Here is a 20869-nt window from a genome sequence, read left to right as displayed (position 1 = left end):
AAGAAGGAGGAAGGTCAAATGAGGTTTCGTGTCGACTATCGCCCGCTAAACAATGTAACAGTTAAAGACAGATATCCAATTCCCAATATTCAGTTGATTATCGATAGCCTTCACGGCGCGAAATATTTTTCAACTTTGGATTTGCTCAGTGGATATTGGCAGATCGAAATAGAGGAAAAGCATAAATACAAAACTGCTTTCATATGCGAGTATGGACTTTACGAGTTCAACTGCATGCCTTTTGGTTTGTGCAATGCTCCGAGTACTTTCCAGAGGGAAATGGACACCTTATTTAACGATGTCTTATATGAATTTGTACTTGTTTATTTGGACGACATCATCGTTTTTAGTAAAACGATGGATGAACATATTCGACACTGGCGGATAGTATTCGACCTGCTAACAAAAGAGAACCTTAAACTAAAGTTAAGTAAATGTGACTTCTTTAAGACGAAGATAAAAATACCTAGGACATATTATTACAGCTAGTGGATTTCATCCCGACGACGGGAAAACACGTTCCATACTAAACTACCCTGAACCGTTGAACGTTAAGCAATTATCGTCTTTTTTAGGTTTGGCTAATTATTATCGCAAATTCGTACGCGAGTACGCAAAAATAGCTCATTTCTTGACAGAACTAACGAAAAAAGATAGTACATGGGTATGGGGCGAGAAAGAAAGGGACGCCTTTCAACGTATCAAACATTGCCTAACCAGCAATCCACTTCTGAGGTATCCAGATTTTACCATGGGAATTTCTAGTCTACGCGGACGCCTCAGAATACGGGATTGGTGCAGTATTAGCGCAGATACAGTATATACCGCCCTCAGAAACGGATCCAGAAGCCTTACACGGAGAACACGAAGTAGTAATAGCATACACTTCGCGACATTTAGACGAACGAGAACGAATTTGGAATATTTCAGAAAAAGAATGTTTAGCTATTGTACATGCATTAGAGCATTTCAGACCATATCTTTATGGTAGAACTTATAGAGTATTTACAGATCATAAACCGTTAGAAACATTGATGAAGAAAAAGGACCCACACGGAAGATTAGCACGTTGGGCATACGAGATGCAGGCATATAATATGACTCTTATACACCGTCCTGGCCAGGAGAATCAAAATGCAGATGGTTTAAGTAGACAACCACTCCCAGTAATAGGCGCTATATTAAAACCAGAAATAATACAAAACGACTGGATAACAGCACAACGTAACGACGAATATTGCAAAGAAATAATTCGAATAATTAATGAATGCGAAAAAGACAGGCAAGAATTTCAATTTGATAATGCAGGTTTACTCGTAACCTATGACGGAAAAATTGTAGTACCAAAACAAAAGATAGAAGAGATACTAAAGATGAATCACGACCACATGTTAGCAGAGCATTTAGGAGTTGCAAAGAGCTTAGCGAGAATTAAACGCCAATACCTTTGGCCCGGACTAGGCAACGACGTTAAAGCATGTGTGAGCAATTGCATCACATGTGCTAAACGCAAAGCCTACGGCTCAATTAAAGCACCACTTAAACCTTTGCCACCTGTAACCAAAGTATGGGAACAGATCGCAATGGATATAGTTGGACCGGTCACGGAAAGTAGTAATGGAAACAAATATATATTAGTTCTGTCTGATTATGAAAGTCGATTTGTTATGACAATTCCAATGGAGAATCAAAAAGCTTATAAGATAGCTGAACACTTAGTAAAGGAAGTTTATACTAAATATGGTCCACCAGAAAGAGTACTAACCGATCAAGGTACCAATTTTCTTTCAAAACTTATCTCTCATATCTGTGTATTATTTAAAATCAAGCAGATCAAGACCACTAGTTACCACCCACAAACATATGGTCTTGTAGAAAGATTTAATCGCACACTATGCGATATGATTGCTTGCTATGTTAACGAAGAACCAGAGTCTTGGGATATGTATCTCGACTTTGTGACATTCGCTTATAACACTTCGCAACACTCAAGCATCGATAGTTGTCCATTTAATCTATTCTTTAAACGTAATCCAGTTATACCCAATGACATTGCGATAACGCAAGACGTTCAAGTCTTTGAAGACGACGATGACTACGAAAGACTTTGGAGAAAAGCGCAAGAATATTCAAAAGAAAAATTAGAAACAGTGCAAGTAAAGCAATCTTATGATCAAGGGAGTAAATTAGTGAAATTAAAAATCAATGATCGCGTTCTTTTAAAAGCATATGTAACAACAGGAAAATTTGGTAATGGATGGGTGGGACCTTACATAGTGTCTAAAAAATTATCTTACCTTAATTATGAAATTATAAAATTGGTTGGGGACAGATAATTTTTGGATATTAGCCAGTCCATTATCCAAGGCCAAATTGGTTGTACATGAAAATAGGATTAAGTTGGTAACAGAAAATCCAAACGAAGTAGTTGTTTCAGATACCACCCCTATAATAGCTAAACTTTGGGGTACACATCAAATGAAAAAAAAATATATACCTAACCCAAGTGTAATCCATAAAAGTAGAGGCCGCCCACCTAAAACTCCACAAACCCCACCAAAAGCAATCCTCAACCAGAACCTTCTGTTAAAACTAGACAACACCAAGAAAAAAAAATTGGAAACAAAAACTTTTGTGTTTATTGGCTATTTGTCAATTCTGTCAATGTCTCAATTCTGTCATTCTGCAAATTGTACATCCTAAGCCTAAAGGCCTAAGGTTTGATCATTCTTTATTCATCACGAATTCAGTTGTCAAGTTCTATGGCCATCGACAAAAAACCCCGACCACAAGCTCTTTAAAACTCTTTAAAAAAAAAAAAACAAGAAAAAAAAAACAAACAAACAAAACAAAACAAAACAAAACAAAACAAAGGAAAACAAATAAAAAAAAAAACAAGAAAAAAAAAAACAAATAATTTCCATTTTCTTTGCTCTAAGTAGTTTTCCCTTTCTTTAAAAAATTCCAACTTCAATTCAATCGCATTAATTAAACTTTCAATTCTGATTTACCGTTTGAAAACAAATACTTTCTCTGTTATACACACAGTCTTCAACTATCACATGTTACCTGTAAACACTAAACCACACAACATGAAACTTTCTCTTTTGACCCGTGTAATATATTACCGCTATCCTACATATACATCCTTTAGCATGTCCCGTACCAGTATATCGTCCGTAGAAAAGAAAGCTCGATACGCTATGTGTTTCGAGTCGAAGTTCAAAGTACATATAATAGCATTCAACCATTTTTTTTCATATGACATCTTTTAATTCTTCACCTTTGTCTATATATTGTATTGTCTATGTATGTCTGTGTATTGCGCATCATTTGTTGACCTATTTTGCAAGACAAAGATAGCCGTGGTATTTAAAAACAGCAACAACCGCACTGTACCACACTCGCAATTTAGTTTACAATGTGTGAAGACGCAACTGTGCTAAGGAAGACTTTTGCCCTTACGGCTCAACGCCGGAAAGGAACAATTGTGATCCTAGACGTGCAAGCAAAAATCAGGAGAATTCCGGCAAAAATCATCTCCGATACCGAAGAAAAAGTGGAAATCACCACAGACCCCCGCTATCTACCGGGCATCGAGCAATCGGTAGGGTTTGTGATTGAACAAATAAAAGAAGAGGCCGCTGACAGTGAAGAAGAACGGGGAGAGGCGACGGTTGACGACGGGCCTGTCCAGGAACCGAATGATGTTGCAGAAGCCGAAGAAGATCAGGAAGAAGAGGAAGCCAAAGAAAACGTCGCGACAGATCAACATAACGAGCAGACCAACCACCAGACCCTCATCATCGACCTCACACTCAGCGACAGCGAGGACGACGAGGACGACGAGGACGACAAAGACAGCATACGAAGCGACACCACGGAGCCGCCGACAATGGAACAACCAGATTCGGCCCAGAAGGAGAGGGTCCCATCACCATCCCCTCCGTGTTATCATCCACCCCAACACTTCCAAAATATGTACGCCCCACCAATAATGTTGCGAAGTGAAGGGGAATACTACGCCCAGCGGGAGGTACTGATCCAGCAGTACCTGAGAGACAGCTTGGATTTATATTACAAGTATGAATTCCAGGCTCTCAAACTGAAAAGGGCTCGGGATGTACTCGCCAACCGTAAGTACTAGGAAACTATTCAATTAATTTTTTTTAATACTTACGGTTCGTGAAGCGTTCCATTACATTACTTATCAACATTCCATTAAATACCGCATTGTAGTTCTTATGTTATTCCTGTACTATGCTTCTATTTTTATACTTATATCTTAGCTATTCACATTGTTATGCAAAATGCTTATTTTCTGTTCGAAAAATTATGCAATGTTTTGTTATTGCATTATTTACACATTTATCCAAAGGTGATGGTATTATGTTTCCCACTGTATTCAATTTAATCATACATATATACACTTAATAGTAGTATTAGCAGCATACAAACAATTTTCTCTTGCATGTATTGAAACTTACTACCAAACTACTCGAAACAAAAATGGTTTCCTTCCCCGACCAAACTTCTGCGGAAGGGGGAGGAGTGTAATGACTTGTGTGAAGACCTGGCCTACTGCTTGTAGTATAGAGCAATCTACTACGCAGTATCCCAAGGTCAATCTACTACGCCGTACCTCAAGGTCGCTGTACTACGCAGTACCTTGATGGCTTTCCCTATTGCACCATCTCACCTGTTGCCTATGCAACTACATCCGGGATTGCGCCACACTCTGCAGTGATGGTGCAATCCCCACCACCTTGATAACTGTCTATAAAAGCCCGACACTCTGTTCATCCAGCAGAGTCGTACCCGACATTGTATCCCGACACATCCGTTAATAAACGTTACTGAAAGAACACTGTCTCTTCCTCGTTGTTTGTTACTTAGACTATTGTGAATCATCACAGAGTGAGCTTCTGAAAGAGTGGACAGGCGACGCTTAGCGATAAAGTAACGTGTGATGCTCAAAATTTGGCGCAATTTATTTCAGCCGGAAATTTGCCAGAAGTGCGACAGTTAAATTTAGCTTACTTGATTATGATGCGCGGTAAGCAGCGTTAAATATTTATTTCAGTGCTTGCGCGTTTCATAAATAATAGGATGAAATAAATTAGAATAAATTTAGCGCAACGTGCGCAAGTTAATCAAAAAAACATTAGCACAATTCGCGCTTACATAGCACTAGATCTAGCATGAATTAGCCTATTTGACTTCGTAATTTTTAGAGCTAAAGATTTATTATAGCGGTTTATCTTCGTTTCATAAATTATACTATATTAAACTTGATTGCGATTAATTTATCGCATCCCTCAAAAGTTAAGGAAAAATTAATCGTTATTAGCGCCATGCTCGCTTAGATAGCAATATAGATCTAGCGCGAAATATTTGACTTTGTTTTTTTTTGTTCACTGAGCAGACGGGCGGCACTTAGCGCTAAAATAATGGATGGCCGGATCCGTGATAAGCACTAAAATAACGGACAAGCGTTCGGTACTCGTCCGACAAGTCACCGCAATCGTTTTTCTTGTCGCGCCCATAATAATATTTGATACAATGCGCGTTTATTAGCGCAAACTATTTATTTCAGCGCTTGTGCGTTTCGTAAATTTACGAATTTAGCGCTTCGTTCGCAAGTTAAGTACAAATAAATTATGAGAGCAATTGACTTGATTGCGATGCGCGTTATGTTTGTATGATATGTAGCGCTAAATATTTATTTTAGCGCTTATATCGCTCTTTTATAATATGATGGAATTAATTGCGCGTCATTTAGATCATCGCGCGAAAGATAATTTCAATTTATTTTTTAGCGCCATGCGCGCTTAATATATAGCGCTAAATCTAAAACGAATATATATATCTAAAACAACTTTCAGCATTCATAAATTTTCTCATAAATAAAATATATCTAAAATAAATCTGGCTGGATATAAAATATATCGCACATATGTAATCTTCGCGTTTACCTTTCGCTTAGTAGCGCTATATATAATAGTCCCTTGTCTATAAAGCGCAAAGGGCTAAAATGGGGAGGAGTTTGTTTGTGTTTCTGTCTGTTTGTTTGTCCGTAGGTGTGAACGCACGCTGTGATTGGTCGAGCTTACCACCGGAGGCAATACGTCATCACATCTATCTTACAAGGATACCGCCGGAGGCTATGTCGCTCTACACTGCGAATTTACCGCCGGAGGTCGTGCGGGATTTCTCTACCCTACAAATTTACCGCCGGAGGCCAAGCGTGAATATCCTATGTCAGGCAATGCGTGAACATCTCTACCCTACAAATTTACCGCCGGAGGCCAATTGAATCTAGCAAAGGTTACACAATTTTAGCAGCTGACGGTGTAATGGCTATGGCTCTGGCTTTAAGATGTCAATTATGGTGGTTCAAGCCCACTCCCGTTTACATCGTTTATCGTGAATAACGGCGTGTCAGGGGATGGATACGTGCAGCCAAGGTGCGGTCCCGACGATATATCGTGATAGAAAATTTTTCACGCAAAAAACACGGCGTTGACGCAAAAAAATATATATATTTTTTAAATAGTTAAATTTAATCTGAAATAGCATAATGGTTACAGCACTGGCGTGATAATGAAGAGATTCATGGTTCGATTGATGTGATAGCCTTTTTTTTTATAAGGATAATTTTTTTTTTACGGATGCTTTTGTTAGCCATGACTCAGACAAGTCAAAATTTGGCGAAAAAAAAAATTTTTACACAAAACTAAACAGTAAAATTACAGAATATACATATTGAAAAAAAAACAGCCGGAAGCAATGCGTGAAAAATTCTACACTACTAATTTACCGCCGGAGGCAAAACGTTAATATCCTCTATCCTGCAAATTTACCGCCGGAGTCAATATAACACAACCTCTACCCTGCAAATTTACCGCCGAAGGCCATGTGTGAATATCTACACATTAAAAATTTACCGACTTTTTAAGCAGCATATCCAAGCTCCAACAATGAAAATGGGAAGAATTTTCAAAAAATGTTTTTTTCAAATCTTGAAGTAAACTTGATAATTGCTTTACGCTAAGGTTTAAGTTTTTTAAAGAAATGCTGAGATAAAAAGAAAAAAAATTCTCAAAATGTGCAACCCTCAACATATGCTCTGCGACTTAAGATAAGGCTGTGTCTGAAATTTTTTATGTCACCCATACCATTAAAACAGAAATTTTTTTAGAAAATTATGAAAGGAAATATAAACGTTTGGACGTTTATGCTGTGAATTGAAAAGGGATAAAATAAATGTATAACAAATATAAGGAGGCAATGTAATAAAAATAAGGAAAACTTAAGACATGTCTTTGTCTGAAATTTTTTATGTCACCCATACCATTAAAACAGAATTTTTTTTAAGAAAATTATGAAAGGAAATATAAACGTTTGGACGTTTATGCTGTGAATTGAAAAGGGATAAAATTAATGTATCACAAATATAAGGAGGCAATGTAATAAAAATAAGGAAAACTTAAGACATGTCTTTGTCTGTTACATGAAAAGATTCGGACAAAGGCTTGTCTTAAGTCGGAGAGGACATGTTGTGCGAAGCGAGCACTCTACCTCTGAGTTACAGCCCCTTAACATTTGTTCGTTTGCTTTGAGTGACTTTTAACGATTGCGACACGTATGTGTTTTCAATGGAGAAGAAGATTTAAAGTGAAAAAGAATAAAACTTGAAAGGAAGGTTTTGTAAAGAGTGGGGTACGAACCCACGCCTTCTTCGAAGACCAGAATGCCAAGTAACGGATTCTACAAGATTACCTATTAATCTATTATTTGAATGAGAATCTTAAGTCTGGCGCCTTAACCACTCGGCAATCTTGACATTGTCAACGCAATAACTACTTATATTGCAATGTGGTGTAAACTAGGTGTATTGAGAAGAGCACACAATTGTAACAATGACAGGGCAAAATATCAATAATTAATGGCAATTGTATGCTTTTCTGTTCAATTTTCGAAGATCATTGCAGGTTTAATCGAAAGTGCCACAACCGAATGGCCGTCAGAAAATACCGCTGGGACGACAAAAGCCGGTTTCTACCAGTAGAAGAAAAAGAACGATAAGAAAGATTATTCCCTATCGTTTTGAAAGTACTTGTTTGATCACTGGGTATTTACACTTTTCACGAGATATTCGTAAGAATATTGAATGTGGTTTCATTCTGTTGGCAGACCTAACAAAGGTCTTTATGTTTTTAACCGAAAGTGATTATAGTATGGAGTTGCGGAAGATTGAACTCCGGGCTTTCCGCATGCAAAGCGAACACTCTACCACTGAGTTACAACCCCTTGACAATTGAGACTACCAGTATGTTCCTGATACTTGCTTTTTACCACTCGATTATTTGCACTACCTTGGAGTTGCGGAGGATTGAACTCCGGTATTCTCATATGCGAAGCGAGCACTCTACTTCTGAATTACAACCCCTTAACTTATGCTCGTTTGCTTTAAGTGACTGTTAACGATTGCGACACGTACGTGTTTTCAATGGAGAAGAAGATTTAAAGTGAAAAAGAATAAAACTTTAAAGGAAGGTTTTGTCAAGAGTGGGGTTCGAACCCACGCCTTCTTCGAAGACCAGAATGCCAAGTAACGGATATCACAAGATTACCTATTAATCTATTATTTGAATTAGAATCTTAATTCTGGCTCTTTAACCACTCGGCCATCTTGACATTGTTATCGCAATGGCTACTTTTATTGCAATGTGGCGTAAAATAGGTGTATTGAGAAGAGCACACAATTGTAACAATGACAGGGAAAAATATCAATAATTAATGGCAATTGTATGCTTTTCTGTTCAATTTTCGAGGATCATGGCAGGTTTAATCGACAGTGCCACAACCGAATGGCCGTCAGAAAATACCGCTGGGACGAAAAAAGCCGGTTTCTACCAGTAGAAGAAAAATAACGATAAGAAAGATTATGCCCTATCGTTTTGCAAGTACTTGTTTGTTCACTGGGTATTTACACTTTTCACGAGATATTCGTTAGAATGTGGAATGTAGTTTCATTCTGTTGGCAGACCTAACAATGGTCTTTTTTTTTCAAAATTAAAGTGATTATAGTATGGAGTTGCGGAGGATCGAACTCCGGGCTTTTCGCATGCAAAGCGAACACTCTACCACTGAGTTACAACCCCTTGGCAATCGAGACTACCAGTATTTTTCTGATACTTGCTTTTTACCACTCGATTATTTGCACTACCTTGGAGTTGCGGAGGATTGAACTCCGGTCTTCTCACATGCGAAGCGAGCACTCTACCTCTGAGTTACAACCCCTTAACTTATGCTCGTTTGCTTTGAGTGACTGTCAGGGTTGTTAATATCGCTAAAAATAAGTATTTCCGATTGCGATAGCGATACTTGCGTTTTTTTTTATTGCCGACTATCGAACGATGAAGTTTCAGAAAAGTATCGGTGCGATAATCGCCGATAGTCGCCGATACTTTTTACAACGTTGCAAAATTTAAAAAAAAATTTCTTAAATATTTTTCTGCATATTTTTTTCAAAAGCAGAAAAACTATATTAACAATATCCCTTGTTTTCCATCTCGGCCGTTATATTTAAAAAAAACTTGGATGGGCGAATACACCACTGTATTGCTCATCCATTTTCAGCTGTAACTTAATGCTACTTTTAAGCAGTCTGCAATTAAAAAAAAACTATCGCTATCGCGTCATCGGCGATGAAAACGCGATTATCGATCGATACTGATTTTGAAACCTATCGCGCGATAATCGCTTGAACAAAAAATTTTATCCCCGATGACGATTTCATCGTTCATCGCGGCGATATTAACAACCCTGGTGACTGTTAACGATTGTGACACGTTTGTGTTTTCAATGGAGAAGAAGATTTAAAGTGAAAGAGAATAAAACTTGAAAGGAAGGTTTTGTCAAGAGTGGGGTACGAACCCACGCCTTCTGCGAAGACCAGAATGCCAAGTAACGGATTTCACAAGATTACCTATTAATCTATTATTTGAATTAGTATCTTAAGTCTGGCGCCTTAACCACTCGGCCATCTTGACATTGTTAACGCAATGACTACTTATCGGTTAGGTATATTTATATACGAAGGTCCTTAACAATATAGGGTGTGGGGTATAGGGGGGAAGGGTAGTAGTAGCTAGTAGTGAAATTCAGAGGGTTTAATGTCCATTTAGTTATCCTTTATACGTTTCTTCCCTGAATGACCAATCGTCACCAAATTTTGCACATAATTCTGTCAAAATTTGATACATGTCGTAACGGGGTTTCATTTGTTTTCATTACTGTTTTAAAAATTTAATTTGCGTACTTGTTACCTAGCTGGTTGCCGAATCCTAGGCAGTGAATTCGCTTTTGTTTGCTTAACCTTCCAACTGTCAGTGCAGTGAGTGCTCAGCAGTGTTAACAAAAAGAAAAAAAGTTTGAATCTTCCCTAGCAATTCAAGTTTTGATGATATGATATTGATATTTTGATGATATTTGATTTGATTTTTATTGTTCTTGTTCGATTTCGTCTTTATTGTTCTTATTATTGCCTCTTTTTGTTAACTGTTTTTAATAAATGATGATCTTGATTTTAATAAATTTTTTGATCAAGTAAAATTTCTATTCCCCTTTTTTTAACAGTTAGTCATCAACTAAGAAGTTGAGGAACATTTTAAAAATGTTTGATCATACAAATTTTGAAGCTCTGGGTCATCTCTCTCTTCTTCCCTTGTCCTCTCCACAGTCATCAAGATCTTTTGGCGGTCGTGAAGAGTTACCACTGATCTTCCACTTCCATTTACCTCCAAAAGTTTTTTAAGTGTAATTTTTCAAAAGTTACAAATGGCTTGATCGAGATTCGAACCCCAAACCATTCGAGTGGCAGCCCGGGTTGCTAACCATTTGACCAACATTAACACAAGATTTAAGGGAAAGCGTGGTCAGGTTGGTGTGTACACCAAACAATGTAACGAAAGACGAAGTAAAGCTATGGTAATATCGCTAGCGACGCTACCATCGGTATCGATTTTGGAACTGGTCGTAAAACACTTAGGTAATATGCCTGAATTAATATTTTTCAGCGGTGGTTTAATCTAACTGCTATAAGAGCACATCCAATTCTTTATAGTTAATATGTAACTAATAATTTTTCCAATTCCATGTTACTATAGTAATAAATGTTGCTAAAACTTAATCTAAACGACGTGGGGTGGCGGGGCGAAGCCTCCGCCACTCCTAAGTCGCACCACTCATAATATTAACAGATTATTAGTCAATTAGTTATAAAGAATCAATTATGAAAGAGAATAAAGGGAAAGAGAATTTTCCAAACGTTATAGTATGTATTAATCTACCATAACCTTTATTTTCTGTCTCTTTAACGTTTAAAAAAATTACCGAAGGATATTACCGAAGGAATCTTGTATTTTTTAAAAATTAGATTTCTTTTCTCTGATATTTCACGAAACGAAATGTCGATAATTGATGCCTATTTTTTCATCGTGTGGCTTTCAGGTCAAGTCAGCTATATCCTTATTATATATTTGGGGGACATAAACATCTTATGGTGATTTTGGCGAAATAAATTTTTTGCTATATTTCAGAAATTGATGTTTCCATAGTGTAGTGGTTATCACGTCGGCTTTACACGCTGAAGGTCCTCAGTTCGATCCTGGGTGGAAACAATTTGACAACTTTAATCCAAGTATGGAATTTCATTTCCTTTTGTACTTTCTCGATAATAGCCAATATCTGGACTTGTGTACTGCTATGTAAAATGTGTAATGGAAGAAGAGCGGTAGGAATCTTACACGCTAACTAGCTAGTCTGTACACTTAAAAGGGTGCCACTACCAAGTTGTATTTGTTTGGCTATTCGTCTGGTGTCATCCCAACGAAAAGCAGTCAAAACTGGCGCTTTTTTAACGCAACAATAACCGCTATACGAATATCACTTATGTGTATCTTAGCAGTAAATCCTCATAACCACCGATGTAGTTATCACCATAGTGCGAGCGATAATCCAAGTGCATTTTACCATGACATATTAGATAGTATTGGATTACAACGTTGATTTTTATGAGCCTGGCTAGCTCAGTCGGAACAGCATGAGACTCTTAAGTATTAATTGCAATTGTACACACGACCGGGGTTTTACATTTTTCGCTGAGATAATTCAACCTGGCAGGTTCTTTCTATATTGTGCGCAAATCTGCTAAAGATACAGTAATAATTCTATGGTGTGATTATTGTTTTGTCACTATATATTTGAAATAAATATATAAATAAATGATACAAAAGTTTCCATATAACCAGGTAAGCGTATATTTGCAGGTAGATTTCTTTTCTCTGATATTTCACGAAACGAAATGTCGATAATTGATGCCTATTTTTTCATCGTGTGGCTTTCAGGTCAAGTCAGCTATATCCTTATTATATATTTGGGGGACATAAACATGTTATGGTGATTTTGGCGAAATAAATTTTTTGCCATCTTTGTGAAACTGACGTTTCAATAGTGTAGTGGTTGTCACGTCGGCTTTACACGCTGAAGGTCCTCAGTTCGATCTTGGTTGGAAACAATTTTACAACTTTAATCCGAATATGGAATTTCATTTCCTTTTGTACTTTCTCGATAATAGCCAATATCTGGACTTGTGTACTGCTATGTAAAATGTGTAATGGAAGAAGAGCGGTAGGAATTTTACACGCTAACTAGCTAGTCTGTACACTTAAAAGGATGCCACAACCAAGTTGTATTTGTTTGGCTATCCGTCTGGTGTCATCCCAACGAAAAGCAGTCAAAACTGGCGCTTTTTTAACGCAACAATAACCGCTGAAGTTTTGACTTGATTACTGCAAAATGGTAATGTTACATCACTAGAGATAATTTTAAAACTATGCAGTCTATCATCCTAGCACTCATTACATACAAAGTAAAAAGATAAAATATAGGAATATCACTTATGTGTATGTTAGCAGTAAATCCTAATAACCACCGATGTAGTTTTCACCATAGTGCGAGCGATAATCCAAGTGCATTTTACCATGACATATTAGATAGTATTGGATTACAACGTTGATTTGTATGAGCCTGGCTAGCTCAGTCGGAACAGCATGAGACTCTTAAGTATTAATTGCAATTGTACACACGACCGGGGTTTTACATTTTTCGCTGAGATAATCGTACCTGGCAGGTTCTTTCTATATTGTGCGCAAATCTGCTACTGATACAGTGATAATTCTATGGTGTGATTATTGTTTTGTCACTATATGTTTGATGTAAATCTTTAAATAAATGATACAAAAGTTTCCATATAAACAGGTAAGCATGCAGAAAACCGCAAGTTATTTCATTTTAAAACATCTCAATGATGAACATCCGTTCTATAAGGGGGCACCCAGGTTTGAACTGGGGACATTTCGATCTGCAGTCGAATGCTCTACCACTGAGCTGTACCCCCATAAATGTTTGTATGAGTTTACCTTCGACATTCTGGATTATAAGGTATTAATTTTGCGAAAAAAACCTTATCTTTTAATTTTTGTTTCACACAGGATGCGCAAACAAAGAATCATTTGGTTAATAATTGAGTTTCTATTGAACAGGAAGCCACGTCAGATATTTCAGTTATTTGAGTGAAGAAACTGTGTGTTATTAAATAATACTTCTTGAACAGCTTTAACGCAGATCAGTTTCCATTAGCTGATGAGAATTTCTTTCAAACTTTCAATCTTCTTTCTTTCAAACTCAGAAATATATCTGCTAATGAGTAAATTGATCAGATTTCGAATTTGTAAATCACATTATAACCAAAGCAAGCGTGAGTAACTAAGGAATCTAATTAAAAGTAACTTTAATAAAAAACCATGTCAATCGTGTTGGTTAACATCTTAGACGAGAATTATGAAAATTGGAATCGCCAATTATCAACAGAAGTGCACATTTTTTTGAATGAGTTTATATTTTTGTGATAGTAGATCCAAGCAGAGTGGCGCAGCGGAAGCGTGCTGGGCCCATAATCCAGAGGTCCGTAGATCGAAACTACGCTCTGCTAGACAAATGTTTTTTTGATGATGCAATGTATTTTCTAAAAATTTCTCTGTGCACAGTAAATATTTTTAATGTCGGATCAATGGTTCAGTGTTAGAATGCTCGCTTGCCACGTGGGCGGCCCGGGTTCGATTCCCGGTCGATGTAGTATTAGTTTGGTAAGAACTCAGAAATATTTCTTCAAATGAGTAGTTTTGTAGAAATCTAATCAAAACTTACATTATTACAAAACAATGTCAATCGTATGGGTTAACATATTAGGCGAGAATTATGAAAATTGGAACCGCTATTGATCAACAGAAGTACACATTTTTTGGAATGAGTTTCTATTTTTGAAAAAGTAGATCTAAGCAGAGTGGCGCAGCGGAAGCGTGCTGGGCCCATAACCGAGAGGTCCATTGATCGAAACTACGCTCTGCTAGACAAATGTTTTTTTGATGATGCAATGTATTTTCTAAAAATTTCTCTATGCACAGTAGACATGGGCAATGTCGCATTGATGGTTCAGTGGTAGAATGCTCGCTTGCCACTTGGGCGGCCTGGGTTCGATTCCCGGTCGATGCAGTACTAGTTTGGTAAGAACTCACAAATATTTCTGCAAATGAGTAGTTTTGTAGGAATCTATTACAAAATCATGTCAATCGTGTGGGTTAAAATCTTAGATGATAATTATGAAAATTGGAATCGCCAATGATCAACAGAAGTACACAAATTTTGGAATGAGTTTCTATTTTCGAAAGAGTAAATCCAAGTAGAGTGGCACAGCGGAAGCGTGCTGGGCCCATAATCCAGAGGTCCGTAGATCGAAACTACGCTCTGCTAGACAAATGTTTTTTTGATGATGCAACGTATTTTCTAAAAAAAATTCTGTGCACAGTAGATTCATTAAATGTCGCATCGATGGTTCAGTGGTAGAATGCTCGCTTGCCATGTGGGCGGCCCGGGTTCGATTCCCGGTCTATGCAGTGCTATATGGGTAAAACCTCAGAAATATTTCTGCAAATGAGTAAATTGATCAGATTTCGAATTTGTAGATATTATTAAAAATAAATCAACAAATAGATCGTGAGTCACTAAGGAATCTAATAAAAAGTAACTTTTCAATAGTGATTACACTTATGAAAAGTTTACTTTTCTATTACATTCATTAATGTAATACATTTATGAATTACATTCATTAATGTAATACACGTTATTACACATGACATTGTGTAATTACGGAACTATTTTCTTTCAGATAAATAGGTTCCAAGCAAGCAAGCAGAGCTATAGACTCCGCTGGGAGTCTACAGCTCTGAAGCGGGTGATTTAGCACCCTAACCATTCTGAATGAAACGTGGCAGCAATGAAACCCATTTTTTCTCCTAGTTCATGTCTGTTAATATGTAATGATAAGTAAGCTCATGTCTGGTTACATGCAACTGTCTTCTTAGCTCATGCCTGGTTACATGCAGCTAACCTGAAGCTCATGACTGGTTACATGCAGCTATACTCGTAGTTCATGACTTGATACATGCAACTTAACTCGTAGCTCATGACTGGTTACATGCAGCTATACCTAAAGCTCATGACTGGTTACATGCAGCTTTGCCTGAAGTTCGTGACTGGTTACATGCAACTTAACTCGTAGCTCATGACTGGTTACATGCAGCTAAACCTGATTAACTTGTAGCTCATGACTGGTTACATGAAGCTAAACCTGAAGCTCATGACTGGTTACATGCAGCTTTACCTGAAGCTCATGACTGGTTACATGCAGCTTTGCCTGAAGCTCATGACTGGTTACATGCAGCTATACTCGTAGTTCATGAATGGTTACACACAACTGAACTCGTAGTCAGAATGTCTGGTTACATTGGATTACGTGCAGCTGTACCTTCAGCTCATGTCTGATTACAATGTAAAAATGTAAAGATACCTGAAGCTCATATCTGATAAATGAAGCTGTACTGGTAGTCCATGGCTGGTTACCTACTACTAAACTGATAGCTAATGTCTGGTTACATTCAACTGTCTTCGTAGCTCATGTCTGGCTACATGCAGCTATAACTACTTGCAGTCCATGACTGGTTACCTGCAACGATAAACTACTGTAGTAAATGAAAGCACTGAGTAAATGATAACTTTCTTCTATTCTATTATTCTACATCACGTAACACAAAAACCAGCAAGTCTTGCCTTGCTGATTGGTTTTTCGGCGTTTGAGACTCCCACTCTTTTCAAAAAATTATTGTCGTAGTACAATTTTTTGGAGTCAATCGTTCGCCGAACAATTCTCGACAGAAAAAATAAAAATTTTGTTAAATATGAATTATGAAATAATTAAACGAAATTATGTGAAACTTACACTGACAGAATTTTCACATGACTTTTCTTTTCTGTTACTTCCTTGTGAATGGTTGTCTGCTAGGCAACACCGTTGCCAAATGGTTTACAACCATTCACTCCATAGAAAAGTAGTTACTTTAATACAAAACCATGTCAATCGTGTTGGATAACATCTTAGGCGATAATTATGAAAATTGGAATCGCCAATGATCAACAGAAGTACACATTTTTTGGAATGAGTTTGTATTTTTGAAAGAGTACATCCAAGCAGAGTGGCGCAGCGGAAGCGTGCTGGGCCCATAACCCAGAGGTCCGTAGATCGAAACTAAGCTCTGCTAGACAAATGTTTTTTTGATGATACAATGTATTTTCTAACATTTGCTCTGTGCACAGTTCACTAGAGCAATGTCGCATCGATGGTTCAGTGGTAGGATACTCGCTTGCCTCGTGGGCGGACCGGGTTTGATTACCGGTCTATGCAGAACTAGTTTGGAAAAAACTCAGAAATATTTCTGCAAATGAGTAATTTTGTAGGAATCTAATCAAAAGTTACATTATTACAAAACCATGTCAATCGTGTGGGTTAAAATCTTAGATGATAATAATTATGAAAATTGAATCGCCAATGATCAACAGAAGTATACATTTTTTGGAATGAGTTTCTATTTTTGAAATTGTAGATCCAAGCAGAGTGGCGCAGCGGAAACGTGCTGGGCCCATAACCCAGAGGTCCGTAGATCGAAACTACGATCTGCTAGACAAATGTTTTTTGATGATGCAATGTATTTTCTAAAATTTTCTCTGTTTACAGTAGACTTGAGCAATGTCGCTGCGATGGTTCAGTGGTAGAATGCTCGCTTGCCAAGTTGGCGGCCCGGGTTCGATTCCCGGTCGATGCAGTACTATATGGGTAAAAACTCAGAAATAATTCTTCAAATGAGTAAATTGATCAGATTTCGAATTTCTAGATATTATTAAAAATAAAACAACAAATAGATCGTGAGTCACTAAGGAATCTAATCAAAAGTAACTTTAATACAAAACCATGTCAATCGTGTTGGTTAACATCTTAGGCGAGAATTATGAAAATTGGAATCGCCAATGATCAACAGAAGTACACATTTTTTTTGAATGAGTTTCTATTTTTGAAATTGTAGATCCAAGCAGAGTGGCGCAGCGGAAGCGTGCTGGGCCCTTAACCCAGATGTCCGTAGATCGAAACTACGCTCTGCTAGACCAATGTTTTTTTGATGATGCAATGTATTTTTTAAAAAATTCTCTATGCACAGTAAACTTGGGCAATGTCGCATTGATGGTTCAGTGGTAAAATGCTCGCTTGCGACGTGGGCGGCCGGCGGCCCGGGTTCGATTCCCGGTCGATGCAGTACTAGTTGGGTAAGAACTCAGAAATATTTCTGCAAGTGAGGAGTTTTGTAGGAATCTAATCAAAAGTTACATTATTAAAAAAACATGTCAATCGTGTGGGTTAAAATCTTAGATGATAATTATGAAAATTGAAATCGCCAATGATCAACAGAAGTACACATTTTTTGGAATGAGCTTCTATTTTTGAACAAGTTGATTCAAGTAGAGTGGCGCAGCGGAAGCGTGCTGGGCCCATAACCGAGAGGTCCTTAGATCGAAACTACGCTCTACTAGACAAATGTTTTTTTGATGATGCAATGTATTTTCTAAAATTTTCTCTGTGCACAGTAAACTTGAGTAATGTCGCATCGATGGTTCAGTGGTAGACTGCTCGCTTGCCACGTGGGCGGCCGGTTTCGATTCCCGGTCTATGCAGTATTTTATTAGTAAAAATTCAGAAATATTTCTGCAAATGAGTAAATTGATCAGATTTCGAATTTGTAGATATTATTAAAAATAAAAAATCAAATAGATCGTGAGTCACTAAGGAATCTAATCAAAAGTAACTTTAATACAAAACCACGTCAATTGGTTGGGTTAAAATCTTAGATGATAATTTTGAAAATTGGAATCGCCAATGATCAACAGAAGTACACATTTTTTGGAATAAGTTTCTATTTTTGAAAGAATAGATCCAAGCAGAGTGGCGCAGCGGAAGCGTGCTGGGCCCATATCCCAGAGGTCTGTAGACCGAAACTACGCTCTACTAGACAAATTTTTTTTTGATGATGCAATGTATTTTCTAAAAATTTCTCTGTGCACAGTAAATATGTTTAATGTCGCTTCGATGGTTCAGTGGTAGAATGCTCGCTTGCCACGTGAGCGGCCCGGGGTCGATTCCCGGTCTATGCAGTACTATATGGGTAAAAACTCAGAAATATTTCTGCAAATGCGTAAATTGTTCAGATTTCGAATTTGTAGATATTATTTAAAATAAATAAACAAATAGATCGTGAGTCACTAAGGAATTTAATCAAAAGTAACTTTAATACAAAACCATGTCAATCGTGTTGGTTAACATCTTAGGCGAGAATAATAAAAGTTGGAATCGCCAATGATCAACAGAAGTACACATTTTTTTGAATGAGTCTCTATTTTTGAAATTGTAAATCCAAGCAGAGTGGAGCAGCGGAAGCGTGCTGGGCCAATATCCCAGAGGTCCGTAGATCGAAACTACGCTCTGCTAGACAAATATTTTTTTGATGAAGCAATGTATTTTTTAAAAATTTATCTATGCTCAGTAGACTTTGGCAATGTCGCATTGATGGTTCAGTGGTAGAATGCTCGCTTGCCACGTGGGCGGCCCGGGTTCGAGTCCCGGTCGATGCAGCACTTGTTTGATAAGAACTCAGAAATATTTCTGCTAAATGAGTAGTTTTGTAGGAATCTAATCAAAAGTTAAATTATTACAAAACCATTTCAATCGTGTGGGTTAAAATCTTAGATGATATTTATGAAAATTGGAATCGCCAATGATCAACAGAAGTACACATTTTTTTGAATGAGTTTCTATTTTTGAAATTGTAGATGCAAGCAGAGTGGCGCAGCGGAAGCGTGCTGGGCCCATAACCCAGAGGTCCGTAGATCGAAACTACGCTCTGCTAGACAAATGTTTTTTTGATGATGCAATGTATTTTCTAAAATTTTCTCTGTGCACAGTAGACTTGAGTAATGTCGCATCCCCCACCAGGAGTAGCAGCATCGGCAGCAGCAGCAACAGCAGCAGAGCAGTCACCAGCAGCCACCGGAAGCAGAGTCCAGTCAACAGTCAGTCAGCAGCCAGCCGCCGGTCGTCGACCACTCCGTGGTCTCCTCCACTCGCTGCTCGATAGCAGCTACTCTCCCTTTCTATTCTCCCTCTCCATTCTCCCTCTCCATTCTCCCTCTCTATTATCCCTCTCCATTCTTTCTCTCTATCCTCACTCTTAGTGAACACTTGTGTACGTGTATGTGTTCGGTGTTTAAATAATGAAACCTTTCGACTTACTCTTACAAGTCAAAACACCTGCTGTAAACAAGTCTTCTAATTATTTAATTTGTTTTATTTCTATTCCAGGATTCAGGATGCAAGGAATCATATTGTCATTTTTTATTAGTGTGTATTTGTAGTATTTTGTACCATACAATAAACAAGAAGCATTTAAAATCAAATAAAGGAGAAATAGCGTATTTCTCGTTTTGATATATGGTATAAATCAATATATTCTCTATACAGTACAATTGTGTGAATACCGGTTGTATAAATGTTAGCAGCATAGGCAGATATTGATTTTTAAGAGAGAAGGGTATCAAAACTTTATCCTTATCTTAGTAATATTAAAATATTTAATAAATAAAATTTAACAAAAAGATTGCACATGAAAAACTTTATACAACCATGTATTATGAAATATGAGATTATCAATCAATATGGAATATAAATTAATAAAAACAAAAATCGAATTGCAAAAGTGGACTACGGAAAAAGGAAGAAAATCCATTTTCATTTTGCCGTATTTTGAAAACTATTGCCAAATTTTGAAAATTAGTATTTCTTGACAGCACAAACCCACTGGCAAAATTTCGTTCAATTCTAAAAAAATACTCGCGCCAACTATTGGGTTATTTTGGCTGGATCGACGCAATTTGAATACTTAGCTAAAAATGATTTGGCAAGTTTTGCCGAATCGACAATACAATTTCGGCATTATGTCGATTCGGCAAATCCAATTCGGCAAATCCATTTTTTTTTCCGAATCGACCAGATACCGGTAAAGATTCAAAGGGGAGCTTATGCCTTCGAATAGCTTGAGCAGCTAAACAAGATAATGGACGAACACCTGTCAAGAAGTTGCCGACCAACTGGCATAATTGGGCATTTGGATACATCAGAAGGAGTTCAGAAGAATAAAGACACTCCGATGCTGATTGACCACGGAGATTGACTTGATCTTCATGGAATCCTCCATCCAAGATAATTCAAACGAGTGCAATGAACTATTCTGCCTGAGTAGAATAATAAGGTTGACTCCAAAAAGCAAGCCTTGAAAGTTCTTTGTTAGCCAGAATATGAAGAGGGTTG

At 37.4% G+C, this 20869-nt stretch overlaps 7 non-coding genes across 7 annotated transcripts; 2 read left to right on the top strand and 5 right to left on the bottom strand.

Annotated features, from left to right (window-relative positions):
- Nucleotides 1-8241: 8241 nt before the first annotated feature.
- On the bottom strand, nucleotides 8242-8313 carry Trnaa-ugc. The gene has a single exon. It is a non-coding gene; the product is annotated as a tRNA-Ala (tRNA).
- Nucleotides 8314-9095: 782 nt separating this feature from the next.
- On the bottom strand, nucleotides 9096-9167 carry Trnaa-ugc. The gene has a single exon. It is a non-coding gene; the product is annotated as a tRNA-Ala (tRNA).
- A 67-nt stretch (nucleotides 9168-9234) lies between these two features.
- Nucleotides 9235-9306, bottom strand: Trnaa-cgc. Its single transcript has one exon. It is a non-coding gene; the product is annotated as a tRNA-Ala (tRNA).
- A 615-nt stretch (nucleotides 9307-9921) lies between these two features.
- On the bottom strand, nucleotides 9922-10058 carry Trnal-uaa. The gene is made up of 2 exons: nucleotides 10022-10058; nucleotides 9922-9966 (listed from the first exon to the last, which is right to left on the bottom strand). It is a non-coding gene; the product is annotated as a tRNA-Leu (tRNA).
- A 1556-nt stretch (nucleotides 10059-11614) lies between these two features.
- Nucleotides 11615-11687, top strand: Trnav-uac. Its single transcript has one exon. It is a non-coding gene; the product is annotated as a tRNA-Val (tRNA).
- Nucleotides 11688-13393: 1706 nt separating this feature from the next.
- Trnac-gca lies at nucleotides 13394-13465 on the bottom strand. Its single transcript has one exon. It is a non-coding gene; the product is annotated as a tRNA-Cys (tRNA).
- Nucleotides 13466-17689: 4224 nt separating this feature from the next.
- On the top strand, nucleotides 17690-17767 carry Trnar-gcg. Its single transcript has one exon. It is a non-coding gene; the product is annotated as a tRNA-Arg (tRNA).
- Nucleotides 17768-20869: the final 3102 nt, after the last annotated feature.

Source organism: Daphnia pulicaria, chromosome 2 (genome assembly GCF_021234035.1).
Source record: "Daphnia pulicaria isolate SC F1-1A chromosome 2, SC_F0-13Bv2, whole genome shotgun sequence".
Classification (NCBI taxonomy): Eukaryota; Metazoa; Arthropoda; class Branchiopoda; order Diplostraca; family Daphniidae; genus Daphnia; species Daphnia pulicaria.
Note: the sequence above shows the minus strand (reverse complement) of the source record. Positions and strands in the feature narration are given on the sequence as shown.